The following is a 13325-nucleotide window of genomic DNA, read 5'->3' on the forward strand; positions in this document are numbered from 1 at the left end:
AAACACTGGATCAGCAAAAAGATGAGGCAATGAGGAGTAAAAGACTCCTGCCTACTGTTGCCATTTGTAGCTCTTGCCGCTTGGCATTACTGATCCCATGTGAGACGCTAGGAGGTACAAATGCATTTTTTTTCTTCTGCTGCTGATGGAAATAGGATTGTTTTCTCTGCAGGGAGAGCAGAAACGAGTCTGTGGTCCTGTGCTCTGTTGCCGGCATAGGCCTTGGTGCAGTGGATAAAAACCAGGCCTTATTCCCTCGCCTGGCTCTGGGTCTGCCGTGGTAAGACAACACACCACATGTACATATTACTTTAATGTGCACTATTAATACAGCTCTAAGCCTCCCGCTGAGATTGATGAAGGCACTTGAGCCGGAGACCTGCCTTGCGCGGGCCGTCCCACAGCTCCGGAGGGTGCGCGGCGCTCCGTCCCGCCGGAGCGCGCTCAGGTGCAGCCGTCCCTCACCTTGGGCCAGGTGGCACAGCGAGCTGCAGCTTAAAGCCGCAGAGCCCTTTCTCAGCGCTGAGGAGCCCCTCGGCCTCTCTCCCCGCTGGCGGGGCCGGGTGGCACCGGGCAGGGCACACGAGGTGTCCGCGGCCGCCGCTGCTGCGAGCCCGCCCCGCTCCGGCCCCCCTGGGCAGCCTCGCCCGCGGCGGCCGCCACAGAGCAGCCGCCGGCCCCGGCTGGGGCGGGGTGGGGCGCACCGGGGTCCGGGGCGGCTCCGGCGCTCCCCGGCGCCTCGGCCACGCCTCGCTCGGCCCCGCACCCCGGCGGGGCGGGGGGGACGGGGGGCGGCGCCGGCTGCCGGGGCGAAGGCGCCGGCTGCGGCGGCGGGGCTGCCATCCCGCGGGCAGGCACGGCGGCGGCGGCGGATGGCGGCAAGGTCAGTGGGCGCCCGCTGCCCGCCGGCCGGGCTCCCCTCACGGCTTCCCCCCGGGGCGGCGGGCGATGCTCGCGCGCGGTGGATCCAGCGGCGGGGGCGCCTCTCCCTCCTCCTCTTCCCGGCGGGGAGCGGGGCCGCCGCGGGCGCGGATGCCCCCGCCACGCCTCCCTTGTCCTTCCCTCCCGCCCGGGCGAGGGGCAGACGCGGGTTTCGTAAGCGCTCGCCCCGGCCGGCCCCGCCGCGCTCGGGGGGCCGCGGCAGAGCGGGGACCCCCGGGCGGTGCCGCGGCGCGATGCGCGGTGCAGGTGAGCGGCCGAGCAGCGCCCGCGGCCGCCGCCGCGTCCCGGGAGGGCGGCGGGAGCCGAGGTTACTTCGGAACCCGGCGGGGTCGCGCCTGCATCGCACCAGCGCTGCTCCGAGCGCAGGAGGGTTGTCCGTGTGCTGTGCGCGCAAGTAAATCCAGATAACTTAGAGACGGGGTTTGCTGGGGTCCTTTGTTCCAGCGGGAGGTTCGGTGGTGCTTTTTGCGTTGGTCTGGTTGTTTTTTTTTTTATTTTATTTTTTTTTTCCCTTGGGTTGATTTCTCTTCCTTATACCGGCAGTTAGCGGAGAAGATACGCGGTAATCCGGGCGCTGTCAGTAAGTGCCAGACGTCTCACCGGGCTTTTAGAAAAAGGCTTCAATTATTTTTCTAACCAGCCTGGAGGAGAGGCGTGGAGCCCCCTGCCCAGGTAGGATCCCCGCCGAACGGAGCGGCAGAGCTCCGAGTTCCTTACGGCGTTAGATGCCGACCCAGCTGAGGTCGAGCTGCCAAAAATGTGATTTACGGACCCTGCCGACATCCGTCACCCAGGCGCTTTGTTCCGATACACCGTCCGGTGGAGGGACTTCTCCGGGAGCAGCTCTGCCTCTCCTGAAATGTGGATTCGCTTAGGATATGTGCACCAGGGTGCCAGCCGGCGAGACATTAAGAGTGTGTGTTCGTGTAATAGGTGTCTTACAAAAAAAAAATGCAGACAGGCTTTTGATAAGGTCCCATTAATTGAACTGTAAACATAGTTATTCCTCTGTGCTTGTTTGCTCACTGAGACTCTTCCTCCTCATGGATATGGTCCATGGTTTGTTTTTATTTGCTTTTTTTTTGTTTTCAACTAGGATGTTTTAGAGAGCTTTTGATACAGTTTTACTTAGATTTTTTTTGTCTGATCTAGGCTATTGGAAATTATTTGTAGCCTTTCAACTTAGGATGAGTACAAAGGTCCTGTTCTCAGCCTTTCTGTACCACAGGCCTTTTTGAAGTGCCCAGCGGGTCTGCACTAATGTAGAGCCTGTGGGATGACAACAATAGCAATCTAGGGAAAAAAACCCTCTGCTGAAAACTCTGTTCTTGGCTATGTAAAAGTGTGCGGCTGGATTTCAGCTTCTTACGAGTTATGTGAGAGATGGAACCTAAAAGTCGTCCTGGCTGAGGGGTGCAAAGCTGGGACAGCCTTGTGCTGTCTGTGGCACTGGCATGCCCATGGCTGTCGGGATGGGGCTCTGTGGAAAATTCCCGCTATGCAAAAGCTGGCAGTTGAGTTAAAAAGTCCAAGCCTCTGGGTCAAAGCTGTGAGGTCTCTCAGAGGGTTTGGACAGCTGGTCTTTGTAAAGACAAATGAAAACGATACCTCTTTTTGCTGCTTTTCTGTGGGGAAGAACGTTGGTTGGATCACACCTGATAGAAGTTTTATATACATGTTATGAAGTGTTCTTGTGAGTATTGGACAGTGCTGTGAGATATCCAGATTAGAAATGCCAGGAAGATGATAAATGTTATTTTGGCCTTAATGTAATGTGTTTAAATTGTACATTGAAATGCAAGAACTCAGAATGAGCCTCTCATCCAAAGACCTGCTGTGCCCAGGGAATAGGCAAGTAGATCCTTCTGGTTGCTGGTCACCTTTCCCCAAGGGACTCATTTGGTCCTTCAGCTTTGCCAAAATCCGTGGACATGTTTTTATCATACCTGCTCTTGGCGTCAGTTCAGGGTTCTCACCTTGACCCCGTGATGAACTAGATCAGAAACTCCATCATTTTGAGGAGGCTTCAGCACACATTGAACTTCAGTCATGTGAGTTGCCCCAGTGAATTTAGAGGGCTGCTTGAAAGCAAGCTTGTATATGGAGATTTCAAGCTCAGGGCTGCCTCTCATAAGCTTTCCGGGGTGTGAACTGCACATTGTTTTTCCTTGCATGGGGCTGAGAACAAATGGCATATCATGTTTGGGTTCCCTGCTGAACAGCTGACTGTACTTGGGACCAGTACTGGCAGAGTAGGAGCAGTGGTGCTTCTCTGCTGGAGTTTTATGGAGCATTAGTTTGTGCTTGGGGCTTGAAGTCTTGCTGGAAGCTAATGAAGCTTACACTCCTAAATGCGCAAGCTATCCTTTTGACCAGAATTTAGTTTTCTAAGCCAGTGAAGTACTTTTCAGACTGTGACCTCAGTTAGTCGATGGGGCCTGGAGGATAGAGGTCTAGTGGTATGAATGGATCTAGGTGATGCCCTGATCAGTTGACATGACTCTACCGAAGACCTGGTGATTTGTGGTTCTGACGACATGGCTATTGACTCTGGGACTTGACCTAGGGCTCCAGCCTTTTTAAGAGTGTCCTTACGCTGCCTTTTGTGCCTTTTGTATACCTGCGTTTTTTTGTCAGCCAGTTCTGCAGCCCCCTTCCATGCACCAAGTAGAAGATATTCAGGCAAGTGATGTCACTGACTTGAGTGTGATTATTCAGCTGAGTAAATGGTGTGCAATCCAAGTTCAAAGCAGCAGATTTTGGGTGTGAGTGCTCTTTTTGTGGAGCATGTGGGAAACTAATTTCCAGAGCCTGGGATCTTGGCATGCCTTAAATTTTCTCCTGTTCTTATGCTTTGCCTCTATCCGGTGGGTGGGTGGGCTGGAAGTCAGATGGAAGGCTGGGCTTTCCTCCCCTTACAGAAAGCAGCTCTTCAGAGAAATTCCACAGCTGTTTCTGAGTCTGTCTGGGGTTGCCTTCTGGCTTTGTCGCTGCTGTTTCTTCCTGCTGTGCTCTGCGAAGGGAGCAGAGGAGTCCTTGGAATGGATGCAGCTCTGTAGCATGATCTGTCACACAGAGTGGGGTTAAAGGAAACCCTCCCAGCCCTGATCAGTGCAGCCTCTCCCTGGGTCCTGGACTGGCCAGGGCTCAGCATTTGCTGGTCTGACTGCAGCAGAGCTGCCCCCTGCCTCAAAGGCAGTGATGGTGGCCAAGCACCAACAGCATGGGTTAAGGGATGCCGGCGATTGCAGGGAGGGTGCTGAGGTCTCCGGGATGAAATCATTTGCAGGGTTGTGAAGGAGAGCTGCTTTCACGCAGAGATCTGAGTAACAGTCCTTCAGCCCTGACAAAGCATTCCATCACTTCCCGATGCAAATCCCCTTGCTCTCTTTTTCTGGTGCAGAAATTACCCCTTCAGAGCAGCCCCCAGATGTAAATAAGCTTGAAATTTGCCCCTTCCTGCTCTAGATGTGTAACATCTGGGTAGTTACAGAGCTGAGCTGCAATGTGTGCTATGCAGCTCACAGGCTGGATTGAGCAAGGCGTTGTTTTTTGGGATGTAGCAGAACATGGGAACACCACTAATCAAACATCATAGTTTTCATCTGGTTTTATTTTATTTCATTTTAACTTAGTTTCCCCAGGAAATGAGTGCTGTTTATCTCCTGTTTGGCCAGTTTCAACCAGATTGCACCAATGGTTGGCAGTCTGGAAGATCACTAATTTTCCACTTGTGTTTGTTAAGAGTCGTGGGTGGCTAGGAAATCTTTGAAGCAGTGCTCTCTCTGATGAAAACTAGACTGCTTACAACTGCTCTCTGTTCTGCCTGGTAGTGGCTGCCCAGCCAGGCATTGCATGTGTGGTGGTCAAACATGCAGCACCTCTGTACCCTTGGCCGATTTGCAGAGTGTGTGTGGTGCCCAGAGCCAGAGGGGGGGGGTGGGATGCGAGGCAGCATTTTGAAGGGAGCTGCAGGGGCAGGAGGGAGAGGACACAGATGTCCCACAGATGAGTCCTGTTTGTTACTCTTCCTTGCAGCATGGCTGCCCTTTGGTTTGTCAACCTAAAGCCACCAGAGATTTAGGAAGGCTTGTGGGCTGACTGCCACAGCTTAGACAAGCCTGCTTTCTCTGACCTCCAGGACACCTTGGGAGGTGAGCGTTGGAGCAGATGGGAATGTGCACGCTGGGCAGGACTTAGCAGAGGTGTGTGTGCATTGGCAAACTCACACATGTGCAATGGCAGTGTGATAATCTGGGTGTTCACTGGCGCCATCCTGTCGAATTCAGTGGTAATTTGACACTGATAACATTCAGTGCTGTATGTTTCTCCCAGAGTAGCTTCTGTGAGTGAATGGAGTCGTGGATTCCCACACAGCCCTCTCCCTAGAGTTACTTTAGGTAGGTGTGCACTTGGGCTGAGGTGCTGCTGTGAAATGTCAGGCACATGCTCATGTGTTGCTGAGCATCCCAGTATAGATGCAGCTGGTTTGGCATGGCTGCCTTGAGGGGTCTGCCTCTGAAATGTGGGCACCATTGTGCTAAGAAAAGCAGACTTACCCTCACGCAGGATGTGTCTGTGCTAGACAGCATAGGCATGCTGGATGTGGTGGTGAGCACGTTTCTTCTGGACTTGGACCGAAGGAAAAGACAAGCATTGACAGTAGAAATAGGAGTGTCAGAGGTGTCGAGCATTTATGGGATGCACATGCAATTCCTCACCCAGTGTGCATTTTGAGACCCTTTTTGTTGTTGTTGATTATCAGACAATGCATACCTGTTGTCCTGGGGCATAGAGCATGGCAGAGATCACCAGTGTCAGGCTCTAATGTCAAAATATTATGATGACACCTTATAGGTGTCACCTTAGAGGGCCAAGGTGAATCTCAAACACCGATACAGAGCTAGGTAAAATCAGATGCTTCTGTCAAGGTGAGGTGAAGGGAGGAACTGTATAGCTGGCTTCCCATCATGGTTTACAGAGGATCTGGAGCACCAAGTCATGGCAGTTAGGCAAAATATTCCCTTATCCCACCTGAAAAATCTGCCTGGGCATCTCTGGCATCCAAGTGTTAGGGATATGTCACTTAGTGAAGCTGAACATCTCTTACTTCCCTTCTTCTCTCCTCCATGGACACCATTTCTGACCACTGGTAGCTTGGCATGGTAAATGACTCTGGTAGGTAAGAATGGACTCCTGGGCTTGGACAAGACATTGCAGGTCCCTCTCTGAAGGTGCCAGCCACCCAGGCTTCTGTGTCAGAAATCTTGAAGCAGGCAGCTGCGGCGTAAAACATGGCTGTGGTATTGTCTTTGCCTGTTCTTGTTAGATGTGTGGTGCTACCTGTATACATTTAGGGATGGTGCAGTGCTTTCTCTGTTAGCTTTTAAACTGGACTGAGCAAGTTGCGTGCCAAGAGGGAAGGATTGCTATGTTTCCATTACCACAGTGGACTTTTCCATGGTGGAGCTTTTCCAAAAGATGTGCACTGAGAAGAGCTGGTGTGGCCCGGGTGCCTGGGACACTGCAGGCTCTGACTGACTGCACCTCAGGGACTTCTAGCTGCAGGTTTTGCAAGCTCTGCTCTCTGAGGATGGGGAAAGATAGAAGTGAAACTTGCTTTGTTAGGTGCACAAGATCATGTAAAGCTTGTGGTAGTAGCTGCCAGCACCCCACAGACAAGGTGAAAGTACTACTTAAAAGAAAGGCTGGGTGTATGTTTGTAATTAGAGACATACAATGGCAAATAAGACTTTTTGAGAAGCATGGAGCATGCATAAGGGAGCATGCTGTCAGACACACTGCCTCTTGCCAGCTAATACCATCTGCAAATAAAACAAGTTAGGTTGTTGCTGTTGCAGCTGCTTTCCCTCACAAAGCAGGGGCGATCCAGACGCTGAGAAATATGTTGGCAATTGGCCTGAAGTCAGAGATATGCAGGGTAATTTACTTGAAAGACTCAATATAACAGTTATCATCCAGGATGAGCACATGGAACTGTAATGTTTGCTTGCCAGTTGTGTTTTATATGACGCTCTCCCTGAAGTTGCTCATTTACTCCATCTACCAGCAAACACAGCCTGGCGATGATGGTCTTCTTTACTGACGGGCAGTTAGGAACAATGATTACACTTCAACAGGTTTTATTGTGGAGATGGGAGGGATTCTGTGGCTTGGGCAGAAGGCTGTTGGTGGGGTCATTTAGGATCCAGGTCTTGGGAGCTTTCCTTCTGACCTTGGGCAAAGTGCATCAGCTGCTCAGTGCCTCTGTTCATAAAATCTGATTTGTGACCATCAGTTTCAGAGTAGGTGATTGATACTGGTCTTGGTTTCTTCTTCTGAAACAACCCCAAAATCCTCAAATGTTTGTGCATGGAATTGAAGCATAAAAACTCCCTTTCTTCTCCCTGCTCTTTACCTCAGATAAAGGTGGAAGAAAGGGAGTTTTTCACAGCCATCTGCTGGAGGCATCCATCATGTTGGGAGCAGAGGCTGCTGGTTGTTCCACATGTTATTAATGATGAAAAGATATAAACATATGATCACATAATTGTGTTGCATTTCATTTGCTTGCAAAATAATGACATCAGGAGAACAAAGGGGTTGCAAAATCAGGCGGACAAAAGCAATGAAGTTCCAGGACTAATGTTGCAGAACTCCCCTTTGCATCTGCATTATGATACAATCTTTAATTCTGTAATTGCATCATTTTTTCCCATTCACAGAGTCCCTTTTTCACTGGATAGGTAATTGTTGCATAATTCATTTTCTCTTCCCCATGTTTACTTTCTCCATGTGTCCCTACATCTATTTATTTTACACCCTACCCAGACTTAGAACTGAACAATTGCTAATTCCTTCCTGGAGGGGTTTTTTTCCGGTGAGGAAGTTCTTCTTGCAGCATATCAGGTACAGGTACTGTCTTTGTTTTCATGGTTGAGGAATGAAGTCAAAGAGCAAATCCATCTCAGATGATTGAAACACCTTCAGTTTTGGCTGCATCAGAGAGGAGCTTGAGCATGATCTTATTTTTCTCTCATCCCAGACTATCTGGCATGATGTTGCATTTCATCTGCTGGAAGCACAAGGACAGCTGACCTCAGCTGCTGGTGTCTGTAGATTAGCCCTAAATGCCTTGACTTGAGGGTGGAACTGCCCCACTATGGGTCACCTGAAGAGAAAACTGGTTTCAGAGAGTTGCTGTCCTTCTTAAAAGGTTGAGTGTGGAGCCAAGAAGGAGGTAATTCCTGCCTGCAGGTGGTATGTCAAACTTCCTCCAGAAAGGTGGTCGTCTCTTTCTTCCTGCATTGCTTTGTTCACTGTTTCTGACCCTCACTGAGTGAGGCAGGGTTTGAGGGACAGCTGTTGCTTTTATCACACCACTGTACTGCCTTTTTTTGAAAGCAGTTCATTTCCAGAGCTCAAATGCTTTGTGATCACTGAATTGGAAATAGAGTCAGTGCAGATATATACAGAGGCTGGGTGAAGGTTGTATGGGCAGTTTTCATCATGACAGCCCCTAATTTTGAAGTGATCAAGTTTGCAGTCTTTGTATTAAAAAAATAACATAGCTAGGTTTAAATGTAGTTTTATAACTGTACAAAGGGAAAAGCGGGAGATAAATAAAAATTAAGCTTTGTCATATGAATCTGCAGTGGCCTGGGTCATCCAGAGAGCACAGACCCTTGGGATGTAGCATTAATTTCTAACCCATGAGAGAAGGGCCTGGTGAAGAAGCTATGGATGGTGGTCAGTGGTGGAGTGGGTTGATATGTTCAGCAGGATGTCTGGTGCTGTACCGGGGCAGAGTTTGGATATCCTCAGATCCCAGTTAAGGATGGGGTAAGCAGAGTTCTGGTGCTTCCCAAGTCCTCTCTGACTTGCCTGTGTCTGTTCTGCTCTTCACTATGTGGCAGCCTAGTCATCCCCTTAAAAACTTGCCCATCCCAGTCCTCCCTGCTTTCCTCCTCTCTTTCTGTGTTCCCCTAACAAATGCCATTTGCTTCTCTCCATGTTCTTGGGCAACATCACTTTCGTTTCTGGTGCTGCTTATAATTTTCCAGAGGTCCCAGATAGCCCGGCAGGGTTATGTACAATCTTGATTCTGGTGTAGATCCGTAATTTTTGCTTGTTCAAACTGTAGCTGAAGGCCAGCCCAATGCCTTTGGATCTTTTTAGAGGGTTCATCTTCCTTACTTTTAGACCAGAGCCATTACTATGAGATAATTTAAGATCAAGCAATGGGGAAATGGCTGCTTTAGGCCAACTCTATTTATACCTTATATCTAAAGAATATGCTGTTTTCCACCGTGTTCCTCAATGTTTTGTTGAATGTAGTCCTGCTTGATATGACCTACCTTCTGTGGGGTTGAATATGATACTGAAATTGCAAGTTTGTAGTAAGGAGCACTAGTTGCTCGTGCTTTTTTTGTTTTCTGGAAATGAATAGTAACATGATAGTGCAGGAAAGAGCATGCAGGTTCTAGAGGCTGAGCTTCCAGCTGAAGTGCAAGTTAGTGAACTTGGCCACTTTCCAAAGAAGTGATGTCTGTTCTTCCAGCAAGTCATTAGATGTCTGCACTTCTGTCTTCTGACCAATTTACAGTGAATCCTTTTCTACATCTTTATTCAGGGGAGGGAGGTGGTTAATAACAACCTCATGAAGCAGCAAGAGAGGACGAAGTAGACAATTTCTGATTGTGTTGAAATGAGCATAACAATAGGCTTTCTTCATGTACTTTGGGATTTTTTGTTCAATTTTACTAGACGAGGAAAAGTGTATGTACCAGCAAAGAAAATATGCTTGCCAACAAATCTGGTCTTGGAACAGACCAGGCTGACCTGCAGTGGAACAGTTGGGATGATAATAATTTAAAAGTCAGACTTGTGTTCTTGGGAGTTTGTGATATAAATCATGGCCATGATCGCTATAAGCCATGTCAAACTGGATTCATAAAATAATGTCAGAATGTCTTAAAAAGTTTCAGATGACTCAAAGGATTGTACACCTTTATAAAATAATTAATAAGCCAGATGCTAAAAACTGGCACCAACTCCTTGCATTGCCACTGTGTGCAAGTCTAAGAGCCAGGATTTGATTACTGAACTTCATGTATTTGAGGAGAGAAGATTAACAGGAACATGGGACTGGTCTTCAGCTCTTATCTGAGAGTTTTTGGAGTTCCAGGGACTTTGTCAAGCCTGTGGAAGGTTACTGAGAGAAATAGCTAGTATCAATGGAGACATCTACACATCTTTAAGAGATGGGGGACAGGTTGTGTGGGGGGGAAAAAGGTAAACTTCAAAAACCACTGCACACCACTGGCCTAGGCATCTCCAGCTTGAAAGGTGGTGGTGGAGGACCTGTGTGCCTAGGATTTGGTCTGAGCTTGGATAGGCTTCACTTAATCCCTCATAGAACCCTATTCTCTCTATTTTGTGAGTGTGGTTTTCTTTTGGAGTAAGCATGTTTAGGCAGACCTTCAGGCACTGCAAGTTTCCATAGCTCCCCTGGGAAAGAGCAGCTCCTCTGTAGGGTGGCCCCCATGTTAAGTGTGCCCTGCTGGCCTCTCTCTACCCCTGGTTTGCCTCCCTTCTCTCCTCTTCCTCACAGCATCTGTGGTCAGATGCAGAGAAGCAAGGACAGGGCTCGGAAAAAGCTGGCTCAGCAGAGGAGGTGGAGAGCCAGCTGATGCCACTATTAATGTTCTTTCAAAATTGATGGATGAGACGATTACAAAATTGCAGAGGGAAGTGAAAGTTAACAGAATCCATGTTTTAATTGTATTCTGGATTGTTTTCAGCAGCCAGTTTCTGAGGTGCAGGACAGATCAAGCATTTTTGTGAGGATGTTGATGTGGACTGCACACTGTACTGCTTTTTAAAAAAGAAAAAGATTGGTTCAGTCTGTTTTCCACACTCTGCTGCTCTCAGTCTTCTTCACTTGTCCTGAGTGATAGTATGCTGTGTCTAGACGGAAAATCAGATCTGAAATACTGTCCTGATGCAGCTAAAGAAAAAAGAGGCTCTTGCAAGCACCTGTGGTGTCAAGGTGCTTAAAGCCTGTAAGGGGTATCTAAGTTATGGACTTGTAATTCCCTCTGTGTGTCCTTCATCCCAATGGAAAGGAGTGAGGATGATGGAGCTGTCTGGTTTGTGGGTAACCAGCAGTGCTTGCCTTTAACCGGAGGGAGATTGTTTTTCAGCTGATGAAGCTCTCCTGCTCTGTCTGCAAGTAGCAGTTGTGTGCTGCATGAGGTTTTCTTCTGGACAGGTGTTTTGCTTGAGTACGCTTCATTCAGGATTGGACCAAAACACTCTCTTCTAACTTTTGTTTTTCTTCAGGCTTTAAATAAACCAATTTTCTTTGTAGTACTTTTCCTAGCTTTTCTTTCCTCTGTGTCTGAGAACTTCTCCCCATAGGCTCCTTAATTCAAACATAACTTGGTGTAATTCTGCATGTTTTGAAAAAGTACTTGTGTAGGTGGTTAAGAGAAGAAAGCATCCGTCTTTCTGCTTGCCTCCTCATGCTTTCTCCCAAATCAAAAGACGAGAATGGGACACCTTTCAAGAGTGGGCTCTTGAATTTGAAGTCTCAGTCTCAGAGTCCTGGCATCTTCATCAAACAAGCATTCTTTTTCATCTGCTGCAACTGGAGTTCCATGAGCGAAGGTATCCTCAGGGTCTTGGAAGACTGTTCTATTTCTGAAAATGAATAATTTGGGGTGGAGATGGTCTTCTGCCTCAATGCTTTAGCATGTGTGTTTCATCCATCTCTCTCATGCCTTTTTAAGTATTTCTGGGATCCAGTTGGGCAGTGAGGAACCTCCCCCACTCCTCCCTAGTTAACTTCATGGGGCAGCAGCTGCTGTTGTAGTGGTGAGGTTTAGAAATTGGTTCTAAACCTCACCACTAGGATGGCAGTGGTGAGGTTTAGATTTAGGCTTCGTTTAAAATTCTGGCTTCGTTTCCTGCTCTGGAGCTGGTTGGTATTTTAATGTCTGTAAACTAACATTAGGCAGGGTAGCACACCAAGGAGCTGGACTGCTGTAAGGGGAGAAGTTCATCCCATTCTCACAAGGGAGGAAAACAGGCTTGTGAGATGTAGTCGTGATCCCTGTGAGTTCCAGAGGTGCCTTAGCTGAGCAGGCTGTAAATGGGTAAGATGAGCAGTGGATCACAGCGGCTTTCTGACATCCTAAAGGACACAAAATCTTTGCAGTGTTTACTCTGAAAATACTCTCTCTGCCTTTCCAGAAGTGTGCTGTTTACACACAGGCAAACACGGAGATTGTTTTAGTGTACGTGCGTGCGCTGTTTGTGCTGTGGGCACAGCTGGTAGTGCTGATAGGAGGGTTTCTCTTGTACAGACGCTTGCTGCTTAGAAAGTAGAAATTTGCTGAGAGTGGCACTGGAAGCCCAGCAATTCTCCTTCCAGTGGGGTAGGGAACTGCCAGCGGGGGCTGAGCTGTGCCTCAGCAGGACCAGGGGTGCTCAAGTGCTGGCACTGTTATTTGGAATATTTAAAGCCTTTAAGCTTCCCCCCCCCCTTAGCAATACTTTCCAAATCTATTTATTTAAAAGAAAACTTGAAATACGCTATTTTGCTGATGCTTGGGAGCTTGTTTTCTTCCTTCTGCCATGGTAGATCTGTTAACATCAGTGACTAGAGCTACAGGTTGCTTGTCCAGGTGAAGCTTGTCTTTGCTTTTGTGATATCAAGCCCTGCTTGGTGTGTTTTGATCCGATTCTCACAGAATTTCCTTTTGTTTGCTGCACTGTTGTGTATGCCAGTTTCCCTGTAAATATTATGAGAACTGGCAGTATGGGCTTGATGCCAAGGGTAAGAGACTAATACAAATACATTTATTTTTATTTTGGAAGCTCTTGCAATTCACACTTCGCTGGCAGGGTGGTAATGATATTTCACAGAAGAATGCCTTTCTTTTCATTTTGATTTCAAAGTGCTCTAACAGGGTCCATCCACAGTCTTAAGCATGGCAAATGATGCACCAGGAGCTGGGGTCTGCTGATGCATCAGGATTCAGCAGCAGGGGATGGGGATGGAGATAGGCCTGGGGGCATAGGATGAGCCTGAGGTTTGTCCAGGGCAGCAGCACTGGTGTGACATCCCTAGAGCAGGTTGTGATGTCTCTGGGGATCTAAAACAAGGTCATGTTTCCATTTTTTATTTGCCAGGCCAGTGCTGTAGGCATTCTTTGCCAGGCCAGTGCTGCGTTGCTTATTCAGTGTTTTGTTTCAGGGGGCCTGAAGATGTGTTGTGTAAGATGAACAAGGCGTCCATCCTCTGTGAGATCCGAGATCCCTGCTTTTGCAATTCCTGGCTGTTTGGGGTGTGCAGAGCCAGGGACAGTGACCTGTGC

The 13325-nt window shown here is 48.4% G+C and overlaps 1 protein-coding gene across 1 annotated transcript in view; it reads left to right on the plus strand.

The window, feature by feature from the left end:
* The first annotated feature begins 805 nt into the window (after nt 1-805).
* The window catches only part of RNF152 (ring finger protein 152), a 43619-nt gene continuing 31099 nt past the window's right edge, over nt 806-13325 (plus strand). Inside the window, exon 1 of the mRNA XM_066326134.1 lies at nt 806-883. The gene's annotated coding sequence lies outside the window, so the exon portion shown is untranslated. The remainder of the gene's footprint in view (nt 884-13325) is intronic.

This window comes from Sylvia atricapilla, chromosome 1 (genome assembly GCF_009819655.1).
Source record: "Sylvia atricapilla isolate bSylAtr1 chromosome 1, bSylAtr1.pri, whole genome shotgun sequence".
Classification (NCBI taxonomy): Eukaryota; Metazoa; Chordata; class Aves; order Passeriformes; family Sylviidae; genus Sylvia; species Sylvia atricapilla.